The sequence below is a fragment of the Lathyrus oleraceus genome, chromosome 1 (genome assembly GCF_024323335.1).
Source record: "Lathyrus oleraceus cultivar Zhongwan6 chromosome 1, CAAS_Psat_ZW6_1.0, whole genome shotgun sequence".
NCBI lineage: Eukaryota > Viridiplantae > Streptophyta > Magnoliopsida > Fabales > Fabaceae > Lathyrus > Lathyrus oleraceus.
The window spans coordinates 39,033,462-39,048,461 of record NC_066579.1 but is presented as its reverse complement, the minus strand read 5'-3'; the positions used below and the strand labels follow the sequence as shown (position 1 = coordinate 39,048,461).

General features: G+C 44.3%; 1 pseudogene; it reads right to left on the bottom strand.

Moving 5' to 3' along the window:
* Positions 1 to 15,000, bottom strand: part of LOC127089604 (uncharacterized) — a 136,536-nt pseudogene that overhangs the window by 23,139 nt on the left and 98,397 nt on the right.

Here is a 15,000-nt window from a genome sequence, read left to right as displayed (position 1 = left end):
ATGGAAACACCTCAAGCTCGCCCCAGCGAGGTTGAGAGGTTTTGCTACTGGAATGCTCGCTGGGGACTCGCTAGAGCCTCGCCTAGCGAGTGAGTGTTGGCTGCACTTTTCACCAAAACAGAATGAATTCGCTGCAAACTTCGCCATGAGCTCGCCTAGCGAATTAATTTGCCAATTTACTGGAGCTGTTCGCCAGGAGCTCGCCTAGCGAACCCATTCTTCGCAACAGTCTCGCCTAGCGAGCAGGCAGATGAAATGCTTGCTTGCTTTGGTTCCTTTGCCAATTCTCTTGTGTCTTTATTATCAATTAATTCATGCCTTTCCTGCACAATAACACACACATCAAAGGCACCAAGCTTGTTCATCAATGTAATGCATTCCATGTAAAACAAATGTGGTTTTGACAATTTTAGCAAGGAAAAAGAGTGAAAGATGCCCACATAGATAGCTCAAATAAGCACTTTTGGGCATCTAACAACTCTCCCCAACTAGATTCTTGCTTGTCCTCAAGCAAAGTATGCCTCTTGAAGGACAAGAGGATTTGCTTTAAGAAACGGTTTCTCCGAAGTTGGATAAACGGCTCAAACACAAGCGAAATTCGCATATACAAGTTCCCAACGGTTCGAATAAAATAATACCTAGGAACTTAAACTTAAATAGCAATGCAAAATATTTATCTATCTACAACAATACTATTCTGAATGAATCATCCTATCTCTCCTCTTCGAATAAGGAATGAAGATTTTGCGCGTTTGCAACCGCGGGACTAATCTCACTCACTAACAAATAATGAAGATATCAAATAGATTCATACAATGTCTAACAATTAAAAATGGTACTGTGGAAGCATAAAGATCACTAAGGGCTTTTCGGTTGAAGCTTGGTTAGGTTAACAAACAAGGGTCATTTCTAAGGCCATTGAAACGAAAGTGCCGATGCAAAAGAGACATTCACAGTAATATTCACACTACTCGACTTGTTTCATTTGTTTCTTATTTGTAACCTTCACAACACATATTCCACAACTCTATTTTTATTTTTTTCTTCCAAGCAAGCATTCATTTTCATTCTTTTATTTTTTGTTCTTTTCTTTCACATCATATATACAAACAGATGTTTCTTTTCTATATTTCCTATACATATATTTTTCTATGCTTGCTCGGTTTTTCTTTTCTTTTTCAAGAGTTGTGGTACTTACCAATTCTTTTTCGTTCTCCCCAACTTATTTCTTCCACACCCTAAGTGAATGCTCTTAACTTTTTACGGCAAAAGAACAATAATCAATTTTTTCCGGGTTGTAAAAAAAAGATTTTTGAGATCTCGCTTTATTTCAAGCCGAGATTCAACTGTTTAGGCTCAAAGGGGTTAACAAATACTCTCTCTGCTCACAGGTAAGTTGTTTTTGGATGTAGTTGTGCTCGAAAGAAAACAAGTGCCTTGATCATTTCTAATTGCTTCCACAATTTCACAATAATAAAAGACAAATAATGAATCACATGAATCAACAAAACTTATTAGAATCCAGCATTTAAGTGAACAATGGAGGTTTCCTCACAATTTGTGGTTTTAAGTTCTAGATGAAACATTCATTCAATTATGTTGCACAAAGACAATATTCAATTTACCAAAAAGAGTAAAGTTCCTAATGCATTCTAAAATTCTAGCCGACGGTAACCATGTATCTTGACTTCATTCACTTGTTATTCTTATCATTGCCATCCAAGCTCGGATGCACCTTCATTGGGTACTTCTTGAGGAGCAACCAATCTAGAAGGGTTTGCCACTCATTCAACCAAAAATTTATTAAACACACAAAATTAAAAACATAATTAAATAACATTAACTGAAAAATAAAAATTTGTTCGTGGGGGACAAAACACCCCAATAGTACAACCCATGGTCAAAATACAAAATTCAAAAATACAAATGGAAATGACATAATAAAAACTGAAATACAAATACAAAAACTTAACCCACAAAGGGCTCAGGACTCCTCTTCGCTACCGGCCTCAGAACCGGTAGCCTCATCATCAACATCATCATCATTCTCAGCTTCAGCGTCCACCCCCTCACCATAGACTGGCCTGTCCACAGGCCAATTAGCGTTAAGCATAAACTGCTCACGCGCTAACAATGCTCGAGCACCGGAGGGGTCATTACCTTGCAGCTCCAACCTCTGCATACTGTTATGCATATCAATCATAGCTCGTTGGGATGCTGCCATCCACTCAAAACTGTAGTCACAAACAGCCCTCAGGTACGGATCAAGTCCGGGAGAAGAAGCACTAGGACCATCAGCAGCCCGAGTACTTCCTGAGGCTGCACTGCCACCAGAAGTCTTAGCTCTACAATACTTAGCCACATACCTATCATCAATAGGTGCCGGGATTCGAACCTGCCCACGAGACGGAAGCCGGACCCTAGCCTGAACACATAAGCTCATAATCAAACACGGGAAAGCCAAGGGACAATTAACACGAGCCCCTGACTTAAGCCCGCTCTCGACGACGGTCTTCAGCTCGTTGGCGATTATCCTCGCCACATCAATCTCAACATTTGTGAGGATGGAATGGACTAAATGTGCCACTGGGATCGGCACAGTAGAAGTGTGTGATTTGGGCTGGATATTGGTCAAAACCAAAAGTAGGATCAGCTGAGCCATGGGAGTCATGTCCTCCCGGTGATATCTCACAGGAACCCCAGATGGGTTCGGCTCAACCGATCTCCCAGGTAAAAGCAGGTCGGCGGTAATGGCAGCGACATCTCGATGAAGTCTGAGGTCGGTGTGGTACTGGTCTCTCTGATCAGCTCCCAGCTGGAGCGGTTCCCCTAGGATTCGGTTGATCGCATCCCGGTCAAAAGGAATGTCACGCCCGGCAACTCTAGAAACCCAAGTGAAGGGCTCGTCGTCGTCGGGCAGTGCGTTAGCATAGAACTCCCGCACTGTAGCAATGTCGTAGTGTTCCAAGGGACTTATCAACCTATCCCACTTCTTGGCGTCGATCAACCCGGTGAAAGTTCTGTAAGTGCCTTGTGGGTTGATCAGAAAACGCCTCTCAGGAAGTATTTTTCGCTTCTCCAAAGCTATGTACCGTGCGGCCTGTTTTGGACCGACGAACTTGTCGGTATCGAATTGAATCGGCACGGTCCTGGAAGTAGGTGCAGCTCCCTTTCTTTTCTTACCAGCGCCAGATCTAGACTCCATCTGCAAAAGATACAAAGAAACAACACACACCAACACACAGATTAGCCATTAAAACATAAATCAAAATACTGTCATGTTCGCTGCTGCTTCGCCTAGCGAAGTTGCAGCGAACGCTCGCCCCAGGTTCGCCTAGCGAGCTGCTAGCGAACCTTACGGGTTTTGGGATTTTCTGCATTTTCAAAGATGTTTTCCCCAAAACCTGTACTTTAATGGTTCCCACACAGAACCTACTAATTTCTCATGATAATGAATCGTTCTATGCTATTGGGGATTGCCTAATTGCATGCAAAACCTAAATTAAAATTAAATCCCCAATTTGAAAACCTAAATCCAAACATTGCAAACTCCCAAAATAATACATGCAACCTCAAGGTTTCCATACCACACTTATCCTATTTGCTATTCAAGTTTGGAAATTAATAGTGCAACAAAAAGAAACATGTAATAGGGCAAACCTTTAGGTATACGGATTTGGAAAAGAGAAGTTAGGAGAGTTTGCAATCGACCGACACACAAGAGTTGTTGATAAAGATGCAAAGGAGAGATTTTGAGAAGCCACGCACGAAATCTTCAGCAGAGCAGTTCAGACGATTTTTTTAGGGTAAGGGCAAAACTGCTCTGCTGAGGTATTTAAATAGAACAGTACTGGTGCGCTCGCTACTGCCTCGCCTAGCGAGCAGTCAGCGAGCGCGCTCGCTGCAGCCTCGCCTAGCGAGCTGCAAGCGAGCATGACAGCAAGTGCATTTGCAAATGCTGCACTTGCTTGTCATCCAGCCTGAATAAGCACACTGTTCTCACTACAACATTAAACATAAAACAAAATAATACTTACAATGTTGGGGTGCCTCCCAACTAGCGCTTGTTTAACGTCGGCTAAGCTCGACGGTGCGATGCTCACAGAGGAGCATCGAGCGGCTGAGCACAACTCTCGCGATCCACATGACCGCCGAGATACACTTTCAATCGTTGGCCATTCACGGTCCAACTGTCTTTCTCGTCCATGTCTTCAATGATAATGGCCCCGTACTCTTTTACTTCTTTCACCCGAAATGGCCCGGACCATTTCGATTTCAACTTCCCGGGAAACAACTTCAACCGGGAGTTGAACAATAGGACCAATTGTCCGGGCACAAATTCTTTGGTACGGATCTTCTTGTCATGATACTTCTTTGCTTTTTCCTTGTACAACCAACTTGAGTGGTATGCGGCATTGCGCATCTCCTCCAACTCAAGTAGTTGTACTTTCCTTTTGTTACCGGCCAACTCATGTTCAAAATTTAGAAATTTTAGGGCCCACAAGGCCTTGTGCTCCAATTCAACCGGCAAATGGCAAGTTTTACCAAATACCAATTGAAACGGAGTTAGGCCAATTGGAGCTTTAAAGGCCGTACGGTAGGCCCATAATGCTTCGTCCAATTTTTGGGACCACTCTTTTTTAGAATTGGACACGGTTTTTTCTAGGATTCTCTTAATCTCTCGATTAGAGACCTCCGCTTGCCCGTTAGCCTGAGGGTGGTACGGAGTTGTCACCCTATGCGACACACCATAATGTTTTAGAATTGTTTCCAAAGGTGCATTGCAAAAGTGTGACCCTCCGTCACTTATCAACACTCGGGGGGTTCCAAAATGGGAAAAGATGTTTTTCTTTAAAATTTTGATCACCGTTTTGGCATCCGCCCGAGGTGAGGCAATCGCCTCAACCCACTTTGAGACATAATCAACAGCTACAAGCATGTACTCATTCCCGTAAGAGGGTGGAAAGGTCCAACAAAATCTATGCCCCAACAATCGAACACTTCCACTTCTTGGATATTTTGGAGAGGCATCTCATCTCTCTTACCTATCCCACCACTTCTTTGGCAACTGTCACAACTTTGCGCATGGGTATGTGCGTCTTTGAAAATAGTTGGCCAATAAAATCCCGATTGAAGAATTTTAGTGGCCGTTCTAACCCCATTATAATGTCCGCCATAAGGCGAGTTGTGACAATGCCAAAGGATGCTCTGGGCTTCATCACCAGTTACGCATCTCCTTAACAGGTTATCGCTACCCAACTTAAACAAGTATGGGTCATCCCAAACATAATACTTCGCATCCGAAAGGAACTTCCTCTTTTGGTTCGAAGTTAGGTCGGCCGGCACACAACCACTAGCCTTGTGGTTTGCAAAGTCTGCAAACCACGGCCTAACTTGAACCTTAAACAATTTTTCATCAGGAAATTCTTCCCGGATTTCCTTTTCAGATGCGGTAACCTCGACATTCACCAAGCGGGATAAATGATCCGCTACCAAGTTTTCCGACCCCTTCTTGTCTTTGATTTCGACATCGAATTCTTGTAACAAGAGGATCCAACGGATGAGCCTTTGCTTCGAATCCGGCTTGGTTAGCAGATATTTAATCGCCGCGTGGTCGTGTACACAACGACTTTCGACCCTATAAGATAGGACCTAAACTTTTCTAGCGCATACACTATTGCGAGTAGTTCTTTTTCCGTTGTGGCATAATTTATTTGAGCCTCGTTAAGAACCTTACTCGCATAATGTATCGCATGAAAAGTTTTGTCCTTTCTTTGGCCAAGTACCGCTCCAACGGCATAGTCACTCGCGTCACACATTAGTTCAAAATTTTCATTCCAATCGGGAGCGACTATTATTGGAGCGGTAACCAATTTTTCTTTTAAAACCTCGAAAGCTTGCAAACAATCGTCGGTGAAGAGAAATACCTGATCTTTGGCGAGTAAATTGCTCAAAGGCTTAGCCACCTTTGAGAAGTCCTTGATGAAGCGCCGGTAGAATCCCGCGTGCCCCAAAAAACTACGGATGCCCTTCACATTGACCGGAGGGGGTAATTTTTCAATTACATTAACCTTAGCTCTATCCACTTCAAGCCCCCTTTTAGAGACTTTGTGGCCTAGCACAATCCCCTCGGTCACCATGAAGTGACACTTTTCCCAATTTAACACCAAATTAGTCTTCACACACCTTTCCAACACCGTCTTCAAATTTGCCAAGCATAGACTAAACGTCCCACCAAACACCGAGAAGTCATCCATGAAGACTTCCATTGTTTTCTCTATCAGATCGGCAAAAATAGCTTGGACACATCGTTGGAATGTCGCAGGCGCATTGCAAAGCCCAAAAGGCATTTTTCTGTATGCGAACACTCCAAACGGACACGTGAAAGCCGTCTTCTCATGATCAACCGGGTCAACCGCAATTTGGTTGTACCCGGAGTAGCCGTCTAAAAAACAGTAGTATTGTTGGCCCGATAGTCTTTCAAGCATTTGATCCATAAATGGGAGTGGAAAATGGTCCTTACGAGTCGCGGTATTCAACCGTCTATAATCTATACACATTCTCCATCCCGTTGCAACTTTAGTCGGGATCAATTCGTCTTTGTCATTACGGATTACGGTCATTCCACCCTTCTTCGGAACCACGTGCACGGGACTAACCCACGGACTATCCGAGATCGGGTAAATCATTCCCGCATCCAAAAGCTTCACCACTTCCTTTCTTACAACCTCTTTCATCGTAGGATTTAAGCGGCGTTGTGGTTGAGCCACCGGCTTGAAATCCTCTTCCATCAAAATCTTGTGCATACAATAGGATGGACTAATTCCTTTAAGATCGGAAAGAGTCCAACCCATAGCTTCTTGATTGGTTTTTAGCACAATGATTAGACGGGCTTCTTCTTCTTTAGTCAAAAGGTTGCTTATGATGACCGGCTTTGCCTCGGTCTCATCTAAAAACACATATTTCAAAGTCGAAGGTAACTCTTTTAATTCAATTGGCGCTTTCTCGTCAATTACCTCCTTCTTCAAATTTTCTTCTTCTACTTCCCACGGTTGTAGGTCTTCCAAGCTATCAAGTTCCTTCAAGCATTCCTCAAGAGCTAGCTCCTCTTCAACAGTGAAAACCTCCAATGAGTCGTCGAGAGCTAACTCCATAGGAGATATCTCGTGAATATGCTTTGAAACTTCCATAATAGCGTCTTCGATCACATCGATGCGAAAGCTATCATTTCTGTCTTTGGAATGCTTCATCGCCTCGAATAGATCAAATGTGACCTCCTCATTTTGAACACGCACCTTCATTAAACCGTCATCAACATCAATCATCATTCTTGCGGTCTTCATGAAAGGTCGGCCCAATATGAGCGGAGCATCATCATCTTCCTCCATATCAATTACAATAAAATCCACCGGGAAAAAGAATTTGTCGACCTTCACCAACACATCTTGGGCTACGCCATGAGGATGGGTCGTCGACTTATCCGCCAATTGTAATGTCATTCGGATGGACTTAATCTCGATGTTGCCAAGCCTTTTGATAATTGACAAAGGTATAAGATTTATGCTCGACCCCAAGTCAATAAGTCCCTTTCCGACATACACATCACCAATTTTAACCGGCAATGTAACTCTTCCCGGATCAACCTCTTTCTTAGGAAGCGTCCTTTGAATGATGGCACTACAGCTCGCATCAAGGACGATGGTCTCCGGTTCCGTATACCTCCGCTTTTTGGTCAGTATGTCTTTCATGAATTTGGCATACTTTGGCATTTGTTCCAAAGCTTCAGCAAACGGAATGTTAATTTGTAATTGCTTAAAAATATCCATGAACCGGGCGTAATGCCGTTCATTTTCCCTTTTGGAAGGAGCATGAGGGTAAGGAAGATTTTGGACCGGAGTAGCGCTCACTACCTCCTTCCCTTTGCAATTCTAGCACTTTTCCATCTAGGCTTCTTCACTACCTCCCTTATTACCTCATCATTTTTATTTTCCTCAATCTCCACACCTTTTTCTTTTTCAACTTCACCATTATTTTTATTATTTTCAACTACTTCCTCATCACTCCACACTCCTACTTCACCATCAACATTTTCATCCACTATTTCCTCCTCAATCTCCTTCTCTTTCTCTCTTTTTTCACTCTCCACTCTTTTTTCATTTTCACCACCCAACTCCCTTCCACTTCTCGTCATAATCGCCTTACAATGCTCCTTAGGATTTGTTTGCGTATTAGCCGAAAAAGAAGGACCGGTTTGTTGTTCAGCGAGTTGCTTGGCAAGTTGCCCAACTTGAGTTTCAAGATTTTTTATGGCCGCGTCATTACTCTTTTGATTGGCCATTGACATTTGCATGAATTGCGTCAATGTCTCTTCCAATTTAGAATTGACGACCGGCGGTTGTTGAGGTTGATACGAATTTTGGGGAGGGTTTTGACGGCTAGAAGAACCACCTCCATAACCTTGGTTATGATAATAGTTGCTTCTAGGTTGGAATTGTTGTTGTTGTTGTTGTTGTTGGGGGTGCGGTTGATAAGGTTGTTGTTGTCTTGGTTGATAGTCCCGTTGATTGGCCATGTAATTTACTTCGTCAAAACCGGGAGGTGGACAAAATCCGGTGTCATGTTCACCTTTACAAAGTTCACAACAAGCTATTTGTTTAGCTTTTGACGGTTCTCTTAACTCTTTGATTTGTTGCGTTAAGAGTTCCACTTGTTGTGAGATGAGCTTGTTTTGGGCAAGTATGGCATCATTCGTCCCTAACTCAAGCACTCCCGCCTTCTTCAAAGAATTTCCACGACTTTGACTTTGAAGATCATTCAAAGCCATACGGTTGATAATGTTTGTGGCTTCTTCGGCACTTTTTGACATCAACGAGCCACCCGAGGTGGCATCCAACAACGTCTTACAGTTTGGTTGAAGTCCATTTCTGAAGATATGGATTTGAGTTAATTCATCAAATCCATGCCCTTTGCATTTCCTAAGCATGGACTTGAATCTCTCCCACGCTTCATTCAAAGATTCACTGGTTCCTTGAGAAAACACCGAGATGGCCGTCTTTGATTCCATGAATCGGTTATGAGAGAAAAATCTTTCAATGAATTTCTCTTCTAACACATTCCAGTCGGTCATTACGGCAGGTGTTTGATCAAGATACCAATCCTTTGCTTTACCGAGCAAAGCGTGGGGAAACAATCGTCTGAACAACGGAAGCTCCTGAGCCTGATCCACTCCGGCAGCCAATGCTATCTCATAAAATTTTGTGAGAAAAGCAAATGGGTCTTCATGGTCCATTCCGGTGAATGGACTCCCATACAATAAATTCAGAGTTCCCGTCTTCATCTCAGCTTGCCTTCCTGTTTGGTTGGCAAACTGAGCGGTGTTCCTTGGACTATTGATACATGGAGTAGAAATAGGTGGTGGTGGTTGTGGCTCCATGTTTGGTATGAATGGGTGTGGATTTGTGGTCGAAGAACTTTCCCCTTGCTCTTGGCGTTGTCTAGCCTGTTGCCTCCTACGTCTCGTTTTGCTATTGAGCCTCCTTGCGGTTCTCTCGATCTCAGGATCAAAAAGAAGTTCGTCCACAGGGATTTGCCCTCGCATAAAACGTAAGCTGCACACTAAACCAAACAAATTACAAGCACAAGTCAAAAATTCACAAGCTAAAACTTAAACAACCATTGCGATGCTCGCAATATCAATTTACAATCCCCGGCAACGGCGCCATTTTGTTGAGACAGTTTTTAAGTGTCGGGTTTTTGTTATCGTATCCACAGAGATTGTAAGATATCACTGCCGTTCAATGGTTGAATTAATCTTAACTTAATGTAACACTAGGGTTTTGGTTTTAATCAAGTTATCTTGCATACAAAGTAATTAATTGCGGTAAAAGTTATGTTTTGATTAATATGAGAAATATTGTCAAAGTTAGGTTTCAATGATTACATTGCTTTGCATATATTTGCTCGGTCAACACTCTTATAAACTCCGTTAGATGATAAATAATTTCACAAGGTCCTCTCAATGCGTTTCTCTCGAACACCCATTGTGAGTTTTGCCATTTTGATCCATTGTTTCTCTCGAACACAATCTATCAAAATGACAACTTTTTGGTTCAACCTTATGGTGAACAAAATCATTCGTTACTATCTCTAGCTAACAAACAAGTTTGGATGAAAACCTAGGTCAAGAATCGGTAAGCATCTCTCGATCAAATACCAACACAAAGGGTTTTAAATAGAAACAAAGTTTTCATCATATATTTACCGTTAAAGAGTTTACATATGAGGATCCTTACATTTACACACAAAGCTAGCAATCACCTACATCTAACCTTGACAAATGGAAGACTTAGCTACTCATTTTCATGGTAGCTTGGTCGGCAAGTAAGGAAAGAGGGTTGATCAACATCCAAGTCGAATAATCGAAGTTGGATGGGAATCCACCTTCTTTTTGTGGAAGATGGTTGCTAGATGAAGGGAAATGAAATTAGGGCATAAAAGCTCCCACAAAGCAATGCTGTAAAATATCTAGGAGAAAGTACAAAAAATGGAAAAGTTGGTAAAAATGAGGTATGGTGCCCAAAAGTGGCACCTGCTACTTATAGACAAGTGCAGAACTGTCATGTTCGCTAGGCGAGCAGAATGGCTCGCCTAGCGAAGGTCCAAAATGAGCACAAAAGGCCCCTGCGCCCAGAGAAAACAGGGCGTTGGTGAACTGTCATGTTCGCCTAGCGAACAAACCTTCGCCTAGCGATGGAAACACCTCAAGCTCGCCCCAGCGAGGTTGAGAGGTTTTGCTACTGGAATGCTCGCTGGGGACTCGCTAGAGCCTCGCCTAGCGAGTGAGTGTTGGCTGCACTTTTCATCAAAACAGAATGAATTCGCTGCAAACTTCGCCATGAGCTCGCCTAGCGAATTAATTTGCCAATTTACTGGAGCTGTTCGCCAGGAGCTCGCCTAGCGAACCCATTCTTCGCCACAGTCTCGCCTAGCGAGCAGGCAGATGAAATGCTTGCTTGCTTTGGTTCCTTTGCCAATTCTCTTGTGTCTTTATTATCAATTAATTCATGCCTTTCCTGCACAATAACACACACATCAAAGACACCAAGCTTGTTCATCAATGTAATGCATTCCATGTAAAACAAATGTGGTTTTGACAATTTTAGCAAGGAAAAAGAGTGAAAGATGCCCACATAGATAGCTCAAATAAGCACTTTTGGGCATCTAACAACTCTCCCCAACTAGATTCTTGCTTGTCCTCAAGCAAAGTATGCCTCTTGAAGGACAAGAGGATTTGCTTTAAGAAACGGTTTCTCCGAAGTTGGATAAACGGCTCAAACACAAGCGAAATTCGCATATACAAGTTCCCAACGGTTCGAATAAAATAATACCTAGGAACTTAAACTTAAATAGCAATGCAAAATATTTATCTATCTACAACAATACTATTCTGAATGAATCATCCTATCTCTCCTCTTCGAATAAGGAATGAAGATTTTGCGCGTTTGCAACCGCGGGACTAATCTCACTCACTAACAAATAATGAAGATATCAAATAGATTCATACAATGTCTAACAATTAAAAATGGTACTGTGGAAGCATAAAGATCACTAAGGGCTTTTTGGTTGAAGCTTGGTTAGGTTAACAAACAAGGGTCATTTCTAAGGCCATTGAAACGAAAGTGCCGATGCAAAAGAGACATTCACAGTAATATTCACACTACTCGACTTGTTTCATTTGTTTCTTATTTGTAACCTTCACAACACATATTCCACAACTCTATTTTTATTTTTTTCTTCCAAGCAAGCATTCATTTTCATTCTTTTATTTTTTTGTTCTTTTCTTTCACATCATATATACAAACAGATGTTTCTTTTCTATATTTCCTATACATATATTTTTCTATGCTTGCTCGGTTTTTCTTTTCTTTTTCAAGAGTTGTGGTACTTACCAATTCTTTTTCGTTCTCCCCAACTTATTTCTTCCACACCCTAAGTGAATGCTCTTAACTTTTTACGGCAAAAGAACAATAATCAATTTTTTCCGGGTTGTAAAAAAAAGATTTTTGAGATCTCGCTTTATTTCAAGCCGAGATTCAACTGTTTAGGCTCAAAGGGGTTAACAAATACTCTCTCTGCTCACAGGTAAGTTGTTTTTGGATGTAGTTGTGCTCGAAAGAAAACAAGTGTCTTGATCATTTCTAATTGCTTCCACAATTTCACAATAATAAAAGACAAATAATGAATCACATGAATCAACAAAACTTATTAGAATCCAGCACACACACACGCACGGACAAACACACACACACACACACATACGAACACACGTATGCACGCACACACGCACATACACACATACACAAACACACAAACACAAATACACACACACACACACGCATGCACGCACGCACTAACACACACACACACACATACATGCACACACACACACATGCACACACGCACACACACACACATGCATGCAAGCATGCACACACACACGCACACGCACGCACGCGCACACACATACACATACACATATACACACACGCGCACGCACGCACGCACACACACACAGACACACACGCACGCATGCAAGCAAGCCCACAGACACACACGTACGCACGCAAGCAAGCACGCACGTACGCACGCACGCACACACACACACACGCACACACATACACACACACTAACACGCACACACACACACACACACGCGCACGCACGCACGCAAACACGCACGCATGCACTCACGCACACACACACACACACAAGCACACACACACTCACACAGACTCGCACACACACACACGCACGCATGCTCGCACACACACACACACACACACACAAACACACACACGAACGCACGCACGCACGCGCACACGTACGCACGCATGCACGCACACACACATACACACATACACACACGTACACATACACGCACGCACACACACACACACATACACACACATACACACATACACACACAGACACACGCATGCACACACATACACACGCATTCACACACACACACACGTACACACGCACACACGCAAGCACGCACACACGCACGGACAAACACACACACACACACATACGAACACACGTATGCACGCACACACGCACATACACACACACGCGCACATACAAACACAAATACACACACACATACACGCACACACGCACACGCACGCACACACACACACGCGCACACATACATGCACACACACACACATGCACACACGCACACACGCACACATGCATGCAAGCATGCACACACACACGCACACGCACGCACGCGCACACACATACACATACACATATACACACACGTGCGCGCACGCACGCACACACACACAGACACACACGCACGCATGCAAGCAAGCCCACAGACACACACGCACGCACGCAAGCAAGCACGCACGTACGCACGCACGCACACACACACACACGCACACATGCACACACATACACACACACTAACACGCACACACACACACGCGCACGCACGCACGCAAACACGCACGCATGCACTCACGCACACACACACACACAAGCACACACACACTCACACAGACTCGCACACACACACACACGCACGCATGCTCGCACACACACACACACAAACACACACACGAACGCACGCACGCGCACACGTACGCACGCATGCACGCACACACACATACACACATACACACATACACACACGTACACATACACGCGCGCACATACACACACACACACATACACACACATACACACATACACACACAGACACACGCATGCACACACATACACACGCATGCACACACACACACACGTACACACGCACACACGCAAGCACGCACACACGCACGGGCAAACACACACACACATACGAACACACGTATGCACGCACACGCGCACATACAAACACACACACACACACATACACGCACACACGCACACGCACGCACACACACACACACGCGCGCGGACACATAGACACATACACACATGCACACACACACACGTACGTATGCAAGGAAGCATGCATACAGACACACACACGCATGCATGCAAATTCCAACGTACGCAGGCACGCACCCACGCACGAACGCACACACACACGCGCGCGCATGCAAAAACCATCGTACGCACGCACGCACGGACGCACGCACACACACACACAAACACACACGCACGCACATACGCACGCACATACACACCACTTACACACACACAAGCACACACGCACACGCACACACGCACGCACACACACACACATGCGCGAGCACAGGCATACAGTCACGCACGCACACACATACACACACACGCATGCACGCACGCGCATACACAAACACTCACACACACACATACACACACGCAAGCACACGCACGCAGGCACAAGCACGCATGCACGCACGACGCACGCACTCACGCATGCATGCACGCGCACACACATACCGACACGCACGCACGCACGAAAGCACGCACACACACACACGATCATACACATATATACACACACACACACACGCGCGCCCGCGCGCACACGCACACACATATACACACACACGCACACACACACACACACGCGCACCAACGCACACACTCACACAAAGCAACGCACACACACATTCATACACACGCGCGCACACACACACTCACATACACACACACACACAAATACACGTACACACACGCTCCCACAGACACACACACACACACACACACATACACACACACACACAAACACACACACACGCACGCACACATACAAACACACATATATATACACACACACACGCGCGCATGTACATACACACACACACGCATACACACACACACACGTACACAAGCATACACGCCTCCACGCACGCACACACACACACAAAAGCAAGCATGCACCCACGCACGCACACACACACGCATGCACGTACGCACACACACACACGCACGGACATACACAAACACACAGGCACACACACACGCACACACACACACACACACAGGCACACACAC